At 41.6% G+C, this 16947-nt stretch overlaps 1 protein-coding gene across 2 annotated transcripts in view; it reads right to left on the bottom strand.

The window, feature by feature from the left end:
- Positions 1-12198: 12198 nt before the first annotated feature.
- LOC126190742 (asparagine synthetase [glutamine-hydrolyzing]) overlaps positions 12199-16947 on the bottom strand; it is a 199560-nt gene continuing 194811 nt past the window's right edge. For both annotated transcript variants that reach the window (XM_049931236.1, XM_049931237.1), the window contains exon 12: positions 12199-12570. The gene's annotated coding sequence lies outside the window, so the exon portion shown is untranslated. The remainder of the gene's footprint in view (positions 12571-16947) is intronic.

The following is a 16947-nucleotide window of genomic DNA, read 5'->3' as shown; positions in this document are numbered from 1 at the left end:
ATCCCACTAGGTGAATACCGGGCTGGTCCCCACATTCCGCCTCAGTTACACGTGTCGCAGACATTTGCAATACGTTTGCACTATTTCACGATTTACACTCGATGCAGACAGCTGGGGTACACTGATTCCATCCCTGGGGGTACAGGGTGGCGGCAGGAAGGGCATCCGGCCACCCCTAAAACTAATCTTGCCAAATTCATTCTAACCACGCCGACCTTGCGATTGCTGCGGGACTATGGTGTAAATGAAAGAAGAAGAAGGAAAAGAAGAAAGAAGAATTACTTCCTTCTTCAATGCTACGGCAGAGTTCATCAATTTTAGTGGCTGGTGAGTGGCAGCATGCCACTCTCTCAACAACAAGTGATGAGATGTTTTCAGTAGATGAGAGGTGTGGAAAATATGCTAGCCAGGGCAAGACTTGAACACTTTCCATATTAGACAGCATGGGCAGCATTTGGTTTTGCATTATCTTGTAAAAAGATGTCAAAGAGACCCGACAGATAGGGCACAGCCACTGGCCTTAAGGTATTAGAAATGTAACAGCTGCTGTCCAAATTACTGACTACATGAAACAGAGGTGATTGTGTACGCAATGTCATACCATACCAGATGACATGCCCGTGTAACGATGACAAATGCAATCTGGCAATGTTAGTTTTCCACAGACAGATATGTCCAATGTGATGCTGTACACGGAAATGGGACTCATCTGAGAAAATGACATGGTGCTACTCCTGTGCCCACACTGTCGTTGGGTGCACAACTGTTGGCATGCCTGTCTCTGCTGCTGCTTCAAGCGAAGCCTTAACGACAGTCTCCACGGTGTCAGTCTGTGGCACTACAAACATCTTCGCAATATCTGTGTGAGTACTTGCCTTGTTGCGAACGAGCTCATTTTCGGATTGGAGGTATGTGATGTAGCTGTATAATCCTCCACAGTTGAGTAAATGAAATGTTGCTCCTCTGGGATAATAGTTGTGAGGGGCCACTTAGATCATGGATTCCATATTTGTGTGACAGTTGCGTGATACTGATCCTCACTAGTAGCAGCAAATCAGTATGATAAACAGTAGCCCTTATAGGCCTCAGTTGTTCTGCTGTTGAATTTTGACACATGCTGTTCTTGCAGGAGACACAAAATGACGTCTTCACAAACAACATTCAAATGTGATTTCTACACTCCTGGAAATGGAAAAAAGAACACATTGACACCGGTGTGTCAGACCCACCATACTTGCTCCGGACACTGCGAGAGGGCTGTACAAGCAATGATCACACGCACGGCACAGCGGGCACACCAGGAACCGCGGTGTTGGCCGTCGAATGGCGCTAGCTGCGCAGCATTTGTGCACCGCCGCCGTCAGTGTCAGCCAGTTTGCCGTGGCATACGGAGCTCCATCGCAGTCTTTAACACTGGTAGCATGCCGCGACAGCGTGGACGTGAACCGTATGTGCAGTTGACGGACTTTGAGCGAGGGTGTATAGTGGGCATGCGGGACGCCGGATGGACGTACCGCCGAATTGCTCAACACGTGGGGCGTGAGGTCTCCACAGTACATCGATGTTGTCGCCAGTGGTCGGCGGAAGGTGCACGTGCCCGTCGACCTGGGACCGGACCGCAGCGACGCACGGATGCACGCCAAGACCGTAGGATCCTACGCAGTGCCGTAGGGGACCGTACCGCCACTTCCCAGCAAATTAGGGACACTGTTGCTCCTGGGGTATCGGCGAGGACCATTCGCAACCGTCTCCATGAAGCTGGGCTACGGTCCCGCACACCGTTAGGCCGTCTTCCGCTCACGCCCCAACATCGTGCAGCCCGCCTCCAGTGGTGTCGCGACAGGCGTGAATGGAGGGACGAATGGAGACGTGTCGTCTTCAGCGATGAGAGTCGCTTCTGCCTTGGTGCCAATGATGGTCGTATGCGTGTTTGGCGCCGTGCAGGTGAGCGCCACAATCAGGACTGCATACGACCGAGGCACACAGGGCCAACACCCGGCATCATGGTGTGGGGAGCGATCTCCTACACTGGCCGTACACCACTGGTGATCGTCGAGGGGACACTATATAGTGCACGGTACATCCAAACCGTCATCGAACCCATCGTTCTACCGTTCCTAGACCGGCAAGGGAACTTGCTGTTCCAACAGGACAATGCACGTCCGCGTGTATCCCGTGCCACCCAACGTGCTCTAGATGGTGTAAGTCAACTACCCTGGCCAGCAAGATCTCCGGATCTGTCCCCCATTGAGCATGTTTGGGACTGGATGAAGCGTCGTCTCACGCGGTCTGCACGTCCAGCACGAACGCTGGTCCAACTGAGGCGCCAGGTGGAAATGGCATGGCAAGCCGTTCCACAGGACTACATCCAGCATCTCTACGATCGTCTCCATGGGAGAATAGCAGCCTGCATTGCTGCGAAAGTTGGATATACACTGTACTAGTGCCGACATTGTGCATGCTCTGTTGCCTGTGTCTATGTGCATGTGGTTCTGTCAGTGTGATCATGTGATGTATCTGACCCCAGGAATGTGTCAATAAAGTTTCCCCTTCCTGGGACAATGAATTCATGGTGTTCTTATTTCCATTTCCAGGAGTGTAAATGAGAAGGACATCGTTTAATCTTTCCTTATACAAGGAATCTAGTTGGCATTACTGCTACCTACTTTGTGCACTTGTGCTGAAATGCTAACCATTTACATATCTGACACGTAGAATGAGCACTTTGTGCAGTACTGATTGTGCAAAGATAGACACATTTAGACATTTGAAGTACAAAAGTACTGGAGAGAGTTTCACTCAAACCAAGTAATATCTAATTGCCATAAACATTGAAGGCAGTTTCAAAATTCAGATCTTATAAATGCAAAACCCACTGTTAATTAAAATCTGAAGAATTAGTTAATAATATATAGGGCATATCATAATGAATGGCATAAACAGATATAATTGAAAGTACATGATGCTAGAAGCAAAAAGTCTCAGTGAATGTAGGTCTACAAACAAAATGAGATTTTGTGAGTAACTGTCACCACTGACTAAATATTGCGTGAATGTCTTTCCAGGTAGGAAAAGGTTACAACATTAAGAAACCTTATTAGAGATACTTTGGTAAAATGCAGGTTTTTTTGCAAAAACACATTTAATGACTGTACTCATAGCTAAAGGAGGTGTTCAAAGTGTCGTCCTTGCACCCTGATGCAGAATTGTACCTGTCACCGCAATGAGTTTCGAATCCTAACAAATGTGCCTTGATCATTTTGAAATTCATGATAACCATTGACAAACCCCTGCTCCAATTCTTCAACTGTGTTAACTGAAGGGGCGTACACTACCCCTTGAAGAAACTGACTACCTTGTGCCCACTGGCAGCCACAGCAGACACACTCTCCTGCCTGAGCCACATGCCTGCTGGACTGGCAGTGACAGATTCATCACTAAGCGTGCTGCAGCTAATATCAAACACAGAAATCCATAATGTTCAGATCAGGTGATCTTGGAGACCACAGTTCACGTCCTCCGCACTCAGTGCACCTTTGGCCATATTGGCATGTTAGGCATTGACTCACCAAAGCAGCAAAATGTGCCGGTGCTCCATCATGCATGTACCACAATCTCTGACACTGCTCTAAGGGAACATCCTTGAGCAATCCTACTAGATAATGCTACAGAAACCAAAGGTAATTTTGCCCATTGAGTTTGTTTGTTAACATGTACAGCCCATTAAGACCATCAACTAACACCCCTAACCACACATTCAATGAGAAACATCACTGACAGCACTTACATTGGGGCCTAGATGTGAGAATTGTGATAATGAAACACGCCATCACAAGTGAGCCTTTCTTCATCTGTAAATACAATGTTATTGTCAAACTTAGAGTGGCCGTTGCGTCTACTGACAGAATGTTAGTCTAGGACCAAATTCCCCCTCACTAAGACACTGAACTCGTTGGAGATGACGTGGGTGAACTGCACTGTGATGCATTATTCTCCATGCACTACTGTGGCTCATTCGAGAAATTTGTTGAGATTCTTGGAGAGTATTACACTGTTTCCAGCACAACATCTTGAAGCAAACAAGTAATTCCTGCAGGCCTACCCATTCCTGTAGCATGTACAAAGCACCCAGTTTCTCGTGTTGCTTTCAGGTAGCGTATGCTTCTTTGTACAAGTGTGCAGCCTCTCATGGATTGCTATTAGCCGTACCCTATATGAAATGCATATCTGTACTCTCTTCATTACTGTTAAGTTCCGTGTACCACCAATACTCGTACAACATAACTGATACTCTATAAACAACTGACATGAGTGGCACCCTGACTGTGTACTGTACTGTTGTATCCATTCTGTTTATGACCCCACATATCAAAAATGTAAACAAAGACCACACCACAGACAAGCATGTGGTGTTTACACAGAAACATGTCAGTAGTGGCTGGTAACCACAAAGTTGCAGTCAGCTCACAAACAGTTTGTTTGTGGATCTATGTTTACTGAGACTTTTTTCCCTTCTAGTGCCATGTACTTCCAACTGTATGGGTTTACACCATTAATTATAATTGTTGTTGTTGTGGTCTTCAGTCCTGAGACTGGTTTGATGCAGCTCTCCATGCTACTCTATCCTGTGCAAGCTTCTTCATCTCCCAGTACCTACTGAAACCTACATCCTTCTGAATCTGCTTAGTGTATTCATCCCTTGGTCTCCCTCTATGATTTTTACCCTCCACGCTGCCCTCCAATACTAAATTGGTGATCCCTTGATGCCTCAGAACATGTCCTACCAACCGATCCCTTCTTTTGGTCAAGTTGTGCCACAAACTTCTCTTCTCCCCAATCCTATTTAATACTTCCTCATTAGTTATGTGATCTACCCATCTAATCTTCAGCATTCTTCTGTAGCACCACATTTCGAAAGCTTCTATTCTCTTCTTGTCCAAACTATTTATCGTCCATGTTTCACTTCCATACATGGCTACACTCCATACAAATACTTTCAGAAATGACTTCTTGACACTTAAATCTATACTCGATGTTAACAAATTTCTCTTCTTCAGAAACGCTTTCCTCGACATTGCCAGTCTACATTTTATATCCTCTCTACTTCGCCCATCATCAGTTATTTTGCTCCCCAAATAGCAAAACTCCTTTACTACTTTAAGTGTCTCGTTTCCTAATCTAATTCCCTCAGCATCACCCGACTTAATTCGACTACATTCCATTATCCTCATTTTGCTTTTGTTGATGTTCATCTTATATCCTCCTTTCAAGACGCTATCCATTCCGTTCAACTGCTCTTCCAAGTCCTTTGCTGTCTCTGACAGAATTACAATGTCATCGGCGAACCTCAAACTTTTTATTTCTTCTCCATGGATTTTAATACCTACTCCGAATTTTTCTTTTGTTTCCTTTACTGCTTGCTCAATATACAGATTGAATATCATCGCGGAGAGGCTACAACCCTGTCTTACTCCCTTCCCAACAACTGCTTCCCTTTCATGTCCCTCTACTCTTATAACTGCCATCTGGTTTCTGTACAAATTGTAAATAGCCTTTCGCTCCCTGTATTTTACCCCTGCCACCTTCAGAATTTGAAAGAGAGTATTCCAGTCAACATTGTCAAAAGCTTTCTCTAAGTCTACAAATGCTAGAAACGTAGGTTTGCCTTTCCTTAATCTTTCTTCTAAGATAAGTCGTAAGGTCAGTATTGCCTCACGTGTTCCAGTATTTCTATGGAAGCCAAACTGATCTTCCCCGAGGTTGGCTTCTACTAGCTTTTCCATTCGTCTGTAAAGAATTCGTGTTAGTATTTTGCAGTGACTTATTAAACTGATAGTTTGGTAATTTTCACATCTGTCGACACCTGCCTTCTTTGGGATTGGAATTATTATATTCTTCTTGAAGTCTGAGGGTATTTCGCCTGTTTCATACATCTTGCTCACCAGATGGTAGAGTTTTGTCAGGACTGGCTCTCCCACGGCCGTCAGTAGTTCCAATGGAGTGGTGTCTACTCCGGGGGCCTTGCTTCGACTCAGGTCTTTCAGTGCTCTGTCAAACTCTTCACGCAGTATCGTATCTCCCATTTCATCTTCATCTACATCCTCTTCCATTTCCATAATATTGTCCTCAAGTACATCGCCCTTGTATCGACCCTCTATATACTCCTTCCACCTTTCTGCTTTCCCTTCTTTGCTTAGAACTGGGTTTCCATCTGAGCTCTTGATGTTCATACAAGTGGTTCTCTTATCTCCAAATGGCTCTTTAATTTTCCTGTAGGCAGTATCTATCTTGCCCCTAGTGAGATAAGCCTCTACATCCTTACATTTGTCCTCTATCCATCCCTGCTTAGCCATTTTGCACTTCCTGTCGATCTCATTTTTGAGACGTTTGTATTCTTTTTTGCCTGCTTCATTTACTGCATTTTTATATTTTCTCCTTTCATCAATTAAATTCAATATTTCTTCTGTTACCCAATGATTTCTACTAGCCCTCGTCTTTTTACCTACTTGATCCTCTGCTGCCTTCACTACTTCATCCCTCAAAGCTACCCATTCTTCTTCTACTGTATTTCTTTCCCCCATTCCTGTCAATTGTGCCCTTATGCTCTCCCTGAAACTCTGTACAACATCTGGTTCTTTCAGTTTTCCAGGTCCCATCTCCTTAAGTTCCCACCTTTTTGCAGTTTCTTCAGTTTTAATCTACAGTTTATAACCAATAGATTGTGGTCAGAGTCCACATCTGCCCCTGGAAATGTCTTACAATTTAAAACCTGGTTCCTAAATCTCTGTCTTACCATTATGTAATCTATCTGATACCTTTTAGTATCTCCAGGGTTCTTCCATGTATACAACCTTCTTTCATGATTCTTGAACCAAGTGTTAGCTATGATTAAGTTATGCTCTGTGCAAAATTCTACCAGACGGCTTCCTCTTTCATTTCTCTCCCCCAATCCATATTCACCCTCTACGTTTCCTTCTCTCCCTTTTCCTACTCTCGAATTCCAGTCACTCATGACTATTAAATTTTCATCACCCTTCACTATCTGAATAATTTCTTTTATCTCATCATACATTTCTTCAATTTCTTCGTCATCTGCAGAGCTCGTTGGCATATAAACTTGTACTACTGTAGTAGGTGTGGGCTTCGTATCTATCTTGGCCACAATAATGCGTTCACTAGGCTGTTTGTAGTAGCTTACCCGCATTCCTATTTTCCTATTCATTATTAAACCTACTCCTGCATTACCCCTATTTGATTTTGTGTTTATAACCCTGTAGTCACCTGACCAGAAGTCTTGTTCCTCCTGCCACCGAACTTCACTAATTCCCACTATATCTAACTTTAACCTATCCATTTCCCTTTTTACATTTTCTAACCTACCTGCCCAATTAAGTGATCTGACATTCCACGCTCTGATCCGTAGAACGCCAGTTTTCTTTCTCCTGATGACGACGTCCACTTGAGTAGTCCCCGCCCGGAGATCCGAATTGGGGACTATTTTACCTCCGGAATATTTTACCCAAGAGGACGCCATCATCATTTAATCATACAGTAAAGCTGCATGCCCTCGGGAAAAATTACGGCCGTAGTTTCCCCTTGCATTCAGCCGTTCGCAGTACCAGCACAGCAAGGCCGTTTTGGTTATTGTTACAAGGCCAGATCAGTCAATCATCCAGACTGTTGCCCTTGCAACTACTGAAAAGGCTGCTGCCCCTCTTCAGGAACCACATGTTTGTCTGGCCTCTCAACAGATACCCCTCCGTTGTGGTTGCACCTACGATATGGCTATCTGTATCGCTGAGGCACGCAAGCCTCCCCACCAACGCCAAGGTCCATGGTTCATTATAATACATTCCTTATAAAAAAATTTTACTTAATTTTGGCGTTTCCATAGACCACTCAAAGTATAAATTTATTTAGGAAAATGAGCAGTTTGGAATCAACCAATGAATCACAAAGTATCTTGAGGCTGAAGAGTGAATTGGTGCTACAGAAGCTGTTCTGTGCCAGACAGTAGTGAAGAATTGTATGAGTCAGTTGCAGGGGGTGGCCTTGTTCTTTTTGAAAGTACGAGTATGCAGATGTGGAAGACCTGTATAACTGGGAGTAACTATTGCCAATAGTGACTGTTGGAGCTGCTGACATTACGACAACAACATACCACTTACATCAAGAGCTCAGTTAGGCATGTCATGGGCACTTAATGCTAATTTTAATTGTATCACGGTTATGCCTATTGTTATCAGCATCAAGATAAAGACGGCTGCCAATAACATAACTATAGAAGGTTACAATGTCATAAATGTTAAAACATTAAAAATCCAACATGAACAAGAAATTGACAATGAATAGTTCAACTGCTCATAGCTGGGTACACAGTAGTTCGTGGTTTCATTGCTATCAGCTTCAGTGTTTGTGCAATACATTTATTTTCTCACTCTTGATAGTTGTCAGTGTAATTTTGCTTAACATCTCTAGCTCTGGAAGGGAGAAAACCAATTTCACTGCTTCCTTCAAAACTGTTCTGTCTTTATAACAAATTTTCTGACAGTGACCACAGCAGTTATCGATGTGCCGAGAAAGATGGTAAGGAAACATCACGAGTAAGTGGATTCAATTATTACCAAGTGCCCAGGATAGTTCATCAACAGTGACTTAATTCAATTCATTCCTCTTCTATTGTAACGGTTCAATATACACAGTGCGACAAAAAAAGCGGAGCACCCAGAAGGGGAAGAGGAAACAAAATGAAAGTTATGTGATGTTATTTCAGGATTACAAAATCAACTCAAATTTACAAAGAACTTCACACTATGAGGCTGCTTATTACTATGATATTGCACCCCATCTGGTCTGGTTGCATGTACTGATTTCATTGGAAAGGCTGTTGTATTCTCTCCTGAGGCAAGTTGGGCCACAACTGTTGTAAGTGGTCTTTGAAATCCTGGATACTGACACTGGGATGAAGTTGATGTCCCAGCTAGTCTCACACATTTTCTGTCAGGAACAGATCTGCGATACCGCTGCCCATGGGAGAACCTCGCCATCACAGAAACATTTCATAGAGACAGGTGCCATTTGTCGGTAGGCATTGTCCTGTTGAAAAATGGCACCACCATACTGTTGCATGAGAGGTAGCACATGAGGATGCAGGATGTCCTTGACATACTGCTGTGGCACCAGAGTTCCCTCAATCACTACCAGCTGTGACCTGAAGTCATATCTGATGGCTCCCCACACCATGACAGTAGGAGTGATACTGGACACTGCTGTGCTTCTCCAGAACATTGGAAGAATGGTAACTCTCCAAGGGTCACTGCTAAACTCGACGAAAACTCTCATTCAGGATAGTGCAGAGCTGTGATTCACCAAAAACACAATGCGACACCATTCATCAGCAGTCCCATGTTTTGCAGACATGGCACCACGCCAGATGCAGCCATGTGTGCTGTTGTGCTAACAGCAGCCTACGTATGGGATAGTGATTCCCTAATGTGGCTGCTGCTAGTGTCCAGCCAATAGTGTAGGATGATACAGAATGTTGCAGGGAGTCCATTACTTGTTCTAAGCTGGAAGGTGTAGATGTGAATGGGTTATGATGTGTTTGGTGCACAATATGGCATTCCTGTCTTTCGGTAGATCACATAACTAATGAAGAGGTATTGAATAGAATTTGGGAGAAGAGAAATTTGCGGCACAACTTGACTAGAAGAAGAGATCAGTTGGTAGGACATGTTCTGAGGCATCAAGGGATCACCAATATAGTATTGGAGGGTAGCATGGAGACCAAGAGATGAATACACTAAGCAGATTCAGAAGGATGTAGGTTGCAGTAGGTGCATGGAGATGAAGAAGCTTGCACAGGACAGAGTAGCACGGAGCGCGGCACCAAACCAGTCTCTGGACTGAAGACCGCAACAACAACAACATCTTTCAGTGTTCAGATCTGGTGGATGACGAGTGTCCCTGATTTCACATTCCCATGAAGTCTAACTTTGGGCCATTGTCACATATCAATATGTCAGAAGTCTGGATATCGTTCAGACCAATGGAGGCCCACAGTGGGGCCCTTTTAGATTTTTTCAGGTGCCGATAATGCTGTCTCATGCGAGTATGTGACATCCCTGTGTTCACTCAAAATCTAAAACAGTTCACACCATTTATATACCCTACCAGGTTGTGAACAACACTAAATAGAAACAACACTAATACACTCTGGTGGCTGCCCTACCTATCACTGAGAATTGCAGCGCATCATTTACATACCCATCGATGGTGTTTACATGCATGAAGTTACATTTACATCCAACTATGCCTTTCTAGTGCTTTATTTATTTATTTTTTTAGTGATATTTCATTAAACTAATCCTGCTATGACAATGATTCAAACTGACAAGTCAAATATAATGCTAAGACACATGTAGTGCATCTTAAGTAATGTGAATATAAACATTTATTGTGCTATGTTTTGGAGGGGGGGGGGGGGGCGCTTACTCTTTCTATACAGCGAGAGTTGATCCTGAAGTTGCATTGACATGTATGGTGCTCAATTTTCAATCTACAGTGGAGGAGTCAGCATTCTTTTATGTATTCATTATGACAAATTCAAATGTTAAACCAAAGTTAATTACGAGAAACCTTTCATATTGCTGTGCTCCAGTGTTTTAATTTATGAGGAAACAGTATGTACAAACTGTTACACAGTATTCTTGAAGTGGAGGGTTTTGTTCCAATTAGCGCTCATCAGTTGAGAGAGAGTTTACGGCACCTCATTGTCTACAGGATGGCTATAGATTTTCTTGTGCTGTCTGTTGTAGACAGTGCCACAACACGATGTTGTAACAATGGTCATCAATGTATTGCGTATTTCAGTCTTTACATATTTGGAAATTACTGTATTAATTTGTGGATAAAAATGGCCTTCAATTTGTTGGGATTCTCACCACGGGAATTAAGGATGTTGGATCCCAAAGTGACACTGAGAAATGAGTCATCCTGCTACATCTTGGATGATACTGCAGTCACAGTATCCTGGTATGCCAAGGAAGACTTTGAGGCATTCAACGACATATCAGCATCCTGCCATCCAGGCCAGGCAACATACTACTCACAGGTACAGAGAAGACAACCGAGGTTGGAGACGACTGAATGGAAAGGTTTTTCAATAATTTACACTGTGTGCCTCTTCAAGCTTTCCCAGCGGATATGTTGTAAATAGTCTTCACAGGTTTACTGCCATATGACATTGTGCAAATTCCCGATATTTCCTCAGAGCAAACATCTGACATCTTCAGATGGTTGAAACTTGCTGGTGGTGGACAGTTGCTCCAAGGAAATATTGGGAATTTGCACAATGTCATCCGGCGGCAAACCTGTGAAGACTATTTACAATCTACATTGTGTTAAAGTGAAGTGAGGATTCTAAGACATCACAGTGAATCGTGGAATCACTTGTTATTTTGGAAACGCTGCTGACAAGCTGTCTTCTGCCCAAGGAATCCAGCAGACATTGGCTGTTGACAAGGGTATTATGAGGATGGGTCCAGTAACAGAAACAACCATCTACAGTTAGGATGTATGCTAATAAGTGAACAAAGACTGAACAAAATCCGTATTACTAACAGTACTATTAGTAACTGGGTAATTCATTAAGAGGTTCAATTGTAGTTTCACTGTGGTAGAAAGTAGTTGTAGTGTTAGAAATTTCTTTTAATAAGTACTAGGAATATGTCATTAATATGTGCACTTATTATTATCCATGAAAATATGAATTGTGTGGCCTATTTTAGTTCTCAGATAATAGGCTCTAAGGGTAAAGAATAAAAGTAGTGTACACCACGTCCTAAAGAACCATTTCATGTAGGATCAATGGAGTGAATACAATTTATTCTGTAAAATATATATTCTCTATTTGTTTTTCTCACTTTTTCTATATCTTCATGCAATAATCACAACAGTAAAGATGCACTGAGCATTTCAAATTTAAATATAACAATGCAGTTTACAAAAATGGTATTGTTAAGGTAGTATTCTGAACACTTTGAACATCCCAAGATAAAGTGCTAGAATATGACACAAAAATAAAAGATTAATACAATGGAAGGGTCCCTATGGCAACTTTTGGACTTAAAACTAATACTGGTTCACATCAACTCCATCAAAGAAGCATGTGAAGCAGTTGTAAAGAGGACTACAAAATGAGTTTTCACTGTGTCTCATTATTCCTGTTGGTACTGCTAATAATGTAATGTTTGCAAACATTTATTAATAGAAACGAAGGTATAACCACAGGCAGACAGAGTACAGAGCAAAAGAAGATAACTCAATAGAAACCTATGAGAAAGTGTTTGAATGGTAGGACTATGTACTATCATAGATGTCTGTACTGTGGCTTTAAACTTATTACAAAATCTTTAAATCATACACATACACAAATTATTAAAAAGTGGAATATGGTCACCTTCAAAACAATAAAATAGTCTTATTAATTCACCACTTCAAGCATTTTAAGTTGTCTGCTGCAACACCCTTTTGCTGCAAAATAGAGTTCCTTACCATCTGCAACAATTCCTGAAACATAAAAATCGATGTATGTAAATAATAATCTGATAAGAACAATTTTTTACAAGTTTTATTTGGCGATAAGAGTTAAATAACACAGCATTCAGTGAGTTAATATTTCCCACAGTTTTATGAGTTTGAAACAGCAATAAGTGGAATAGTATGAGCAATGTCATGAATGCTATACACCAGATTTTACGGTCTATAAGATGCAATTTTTTCTTAGAAAAATTGCCTCAAAATTCGTGTGCGTGTTGTAAACAGAATTACAGGAAACATCTCTCTATTTGGCAACATTGAATTCAACTGGAGACAGCAGCAATGCACTGATGCGACAAACATGAGTTGCAGGGGCTCATGAGTTTGTTAACACTGTCTCTTTCCCGCCCTGCCACCACAAACGAAGAACACTTTCTAGACTAAGATGCATCATTGCAGTCTACAGTGCCAGTGAACTTGAAGTGAAAGATATTTGTGATTTCTATCAGTACAATATTGTTGTTAGTAGTTAGTTTTGTACTGAAAAACAATAAAAGGTACTCATGTGATGCAGGCCACAATTTGAAAGTAACAGCATATGCAAAAGAACATGGAAACAGAGCAGGTGAGTGGCATTTCGGCCCTCCACCAACAGAAAAAACCAGTCACAATTGGCAGGCTAGTAAAGAAGAACTGATAAAAATGAGGAATACTAAATGTGCAAACAGAAGATTGAATGCAAAAAGGGTCACATCTAGAAGATGACATATGGAAATGGATTCAAGGACACCGTCAAAATGGCATTGGAATTAATACGAAAATGGTACAGATACATGCTCTTAAGCGAGTGTTATAGTGGAACTTAACAGGCTTTAAGAGTGCAGTTGGCTAGTGCTACTGGTTTATGAAGCATATAGACTTACCATATAGACATATCTCAGAAAATGCCACAAAAAGATGCTAAAACTGCAACTCTAAAAACAAGTGGTCATGAAAAGAGGCACAATACTGTTCTCCTTCTGTGCTGTGCTGGCAGTACTAAACTTAATCCAATGATCATTTTCCAGTGAAAAACAATGCCAAAACCTTCTGGAATACTGCCAGGTGGTGTTGTACATGTACATGAAAAGGATTGGATGGACGAGGCTGGTAAAAAAATTATGGATTAACAAGTGTGTGAGAGACAAGTAAAGGGGCTTTATTGAAGAAGAGTTCTCTTCTCGTGCTAGGTCAGTTAAGTAATCATTTGAAAAATTCTGTGAAAGAGAAACTGGGACACAGAAATATAGAGCTTGCTGTTATTCCAGGAGTACGTGCTTCACAACTGCAACCTCTTGATGTCTCAATAAATAAACCATTTAAAGTGTGTAAGAGAAAGGAATGGAACAAACGGATGATGAATGAAACCTAACATGAATTTACGCTGAAGGGAGATTTAAAATGACCTACAGTTAAACAAGTGCATCAGTGGATAAAACAGTCATGGTCTAGAGTGAGAGAAGACATTATTGTTAAATCTTTCAAGAAATGCAGCACAAGTGTCCCTCTCAACAGCAGTGAAGACAATCTTATATAAAAGTGGCAAAAAGTTATTTTTTTTTAACTGCTTAAAAATCTTATAGTCCATAAAATATGGTAGCAGCAATGCTTAATTCTGTGTATCTTAAAACACAATACGATTCACTTTGGAAATTACCTGGACATTACTACAGTCACTAATACTCCCAGGAGAGTTAAAAGCCCAAAAGGAAGGATTTTGTTGTGGTATTCAGTGAAAAGACCAGTTTGATGCAGCTCTCCACATTAATCTACCCTATACAAGCATCTTCATCTATGCATGACTATTGATACCTATACCCACTTGAACTTGCTTACTGTAGTGAAACCTTAGTCTCCCTGTCCTGTGTTTTAAGATAATATATACAGGGGTGGTACATAACTTTGACTTAAAGGTATTTGTAATTTTCCCCTACACAAGTCATGATGAAGGGCTCATGAAACAAAGCAACATGTTTTCACACCTTTGTTAGCTGTTGAAATATGGGTATCAATTCCGTTATTTTCATACTGGAATGGATCAGTATGAGAGAAATTTAGTGAAATAACTGTTTCATAGAGCTAACACAAAATTACAAAGCAAGAAATACATTAAATATATGAGATTATTTGTTGTTGTCAGTCAGTGAGCAGTCAGTAGCTATTCAAGTGCCAGCGAGTACTAATGATACTCAAGTACTGAAGTCACTTTATTAACTCTTGTACACACAATGCAATCAGAGTACACTTTACACCACACCATGAGACATGAAAACAATAGTGGACAGTACAACAAAGACAATAATTTCCAAAGAGGCACATTTGTTCATTGTTTTTTTGTGTTGCCATAAGTCCAAAAGTTTAATCCACTTTCTAAATAACTTAGTACTCCCCAGGCAAGTTAAATGTGATGATTATCTTACTCTTGACAAAAACCAGCACTGTCCAGGCTATAAATATTTCATGAGTGTGTGTGGGCTTTTGGAAGAGTTGATTCAAGTGGTGTGGGATTACTGTGGAATAGATCAGGTATGTTACATCAGACCAGAGACAAAAAGGCAACTGTGGGTAGTCTCTCATCAGAGGACATAGCACACTGCTAGCTGCAGTCGGTTAGGCTATGCCGTATATGCTGTAGCAGCTTCAGCACTTCAATTGGAGTTAACTGTTCACCATGTTCCTCATGCTAGATACCTACTGGACCTCTGTGCTATCAGGGAGGTGCTGAGTCCCAGAAAGGCACAACAAAAAGACTGTCATCACACAATTAGCTTTTGGCCAACAAGGTCTTTCTCAAAATTAGACAACATACAAACTCATGCAAATGCAACTCATACACACATGACCACAGTCTCTGGAAGCTAGACCCAGACTGCAGTCCGGCTCCTACTGCCAGAGACTGTGGTCATGTATGTCATTTGCTTGGTGTGATTGTGTGTGTGTCTGTATTTTGTCTAATTTTGACAAAGGCCTTGTTCACCGAAAGCTTTTTTGTTGTGCCTTTCTGTGACTCAGCATCTCCACTATATGCTGATCCTTTTCATTATATTGTTATATTCCATCCTCGATTTTCATTGTTTGATTTTTTCTGTGCTACCATGACCATGTTTGTGGATGTTATTCGAACTGACTGTAACTATGCTGTTGACATGCTGTGAACTAGTCTATGAACCACAATTTTGAGCTGTTGTGTGTATTCACACTTGAAGTGACTGTTGTGTGTTCAAAATAACTCTTTGCATAGGGCTGATATTTGATTAGAAATGAGTATCTCGGATTCACTGTGTGGATATCATAGACAAGACAATTATGGAGCAATTGTTACAGCAGCAGCAGCACTTAATGTCACTTCAGCAGAAACAGAGGGTTGCACAAGAAGACCACCAACAACAGCTCCTACAACAGGACCAACAACAGAAAGTGTGCGACTAAATTTTAAAAAAGTGGCAGAAACATCCCACAACATCAGTGTTGTTCAGTGTATTGTCACTGGTCTTCCCATTATTCGAGGAAGTTAAATAGTATCAAGATTCATTGCAGCAGCGTGTTACAGCTTTAAGGTAATGGATGTGCTCCATCACAAAGTTTTTTTGCTGTCATGGTTTGGTCCAAATGTTTTGGGCATTGTCATTTGTGAAAATGTGTAACTAGCAGCACACTATTGTCAGCTTATGCAATATGGTGACAGCAACATTAAGTTTTCATCAACTGCTTGAAAATGAGATCAATCATTATGGAAACCAGTGTGAATATCAGAAATGTGATTTTTGCACCAGTTAGCTACACCTTCCAGCTACTTCTCTGCATAGTCACCAGTCCGATTTAGACGTGTCACAGCATTATACCAATTTTGCATACTCTCATCATAGAAGGTAGCTGCCAGTTCTCTACACTGGTATGCAGTTCGTTGTCTGTGCCAAAATGTCTTCATAGCCAGGCGTCCATTTGTGCACAGATGTAATTTAGAGGGAGCCATGTTCGGGCTGTATGGTGGGCGATCAAAGACTTCACATTGAAATTGCTATAGGAGGATCTTCATTGCCCTTGCAGTGTGATGAGGAGAATTGTCATAAAGAAGGAATTGCATTGCATGACAGTTACATTATGTGGGCTACATGAAATCGGGCAAAATCCCCCAGCGTGGACCCACACTTGGCGGGATGCACTATTTTCTAGGTATCTTTATGTGCTCACTGTGCTCCCACAATGGAAAAGAGCAATGTGATGCGATCGACGAGCATACCCTAGATACTGGCAAACACATCTGTGCAGAGCTTCATTGGATTTTCACCGATACTTAGAACTTACTTTCTGAATAACCCTTGTATATGTTGATGTGCTCCAGTCCTTAGCAAATGAGACAGTTTCAGT

The sequence above is a fragment of the Schistocerca cancellata genome, chromosome 6 (genome assembly GCF_023864275.1).
Source record: "Schistocerca cancellata isolate TAMUIC-IGC-003103 chromosome 6, iqSchCanc2.1, whole genome shotgun sequence".
NCBI classification, from domain to species: Eukaryota; Metazoa; Arthropoda; class Insecta; order Orthoptera; family Acrididae; genus Schistocerca; species Schistocerca cancellata.
This window is presented reverse-complemented; position numbering and strand designations above follow the sequence as displayed.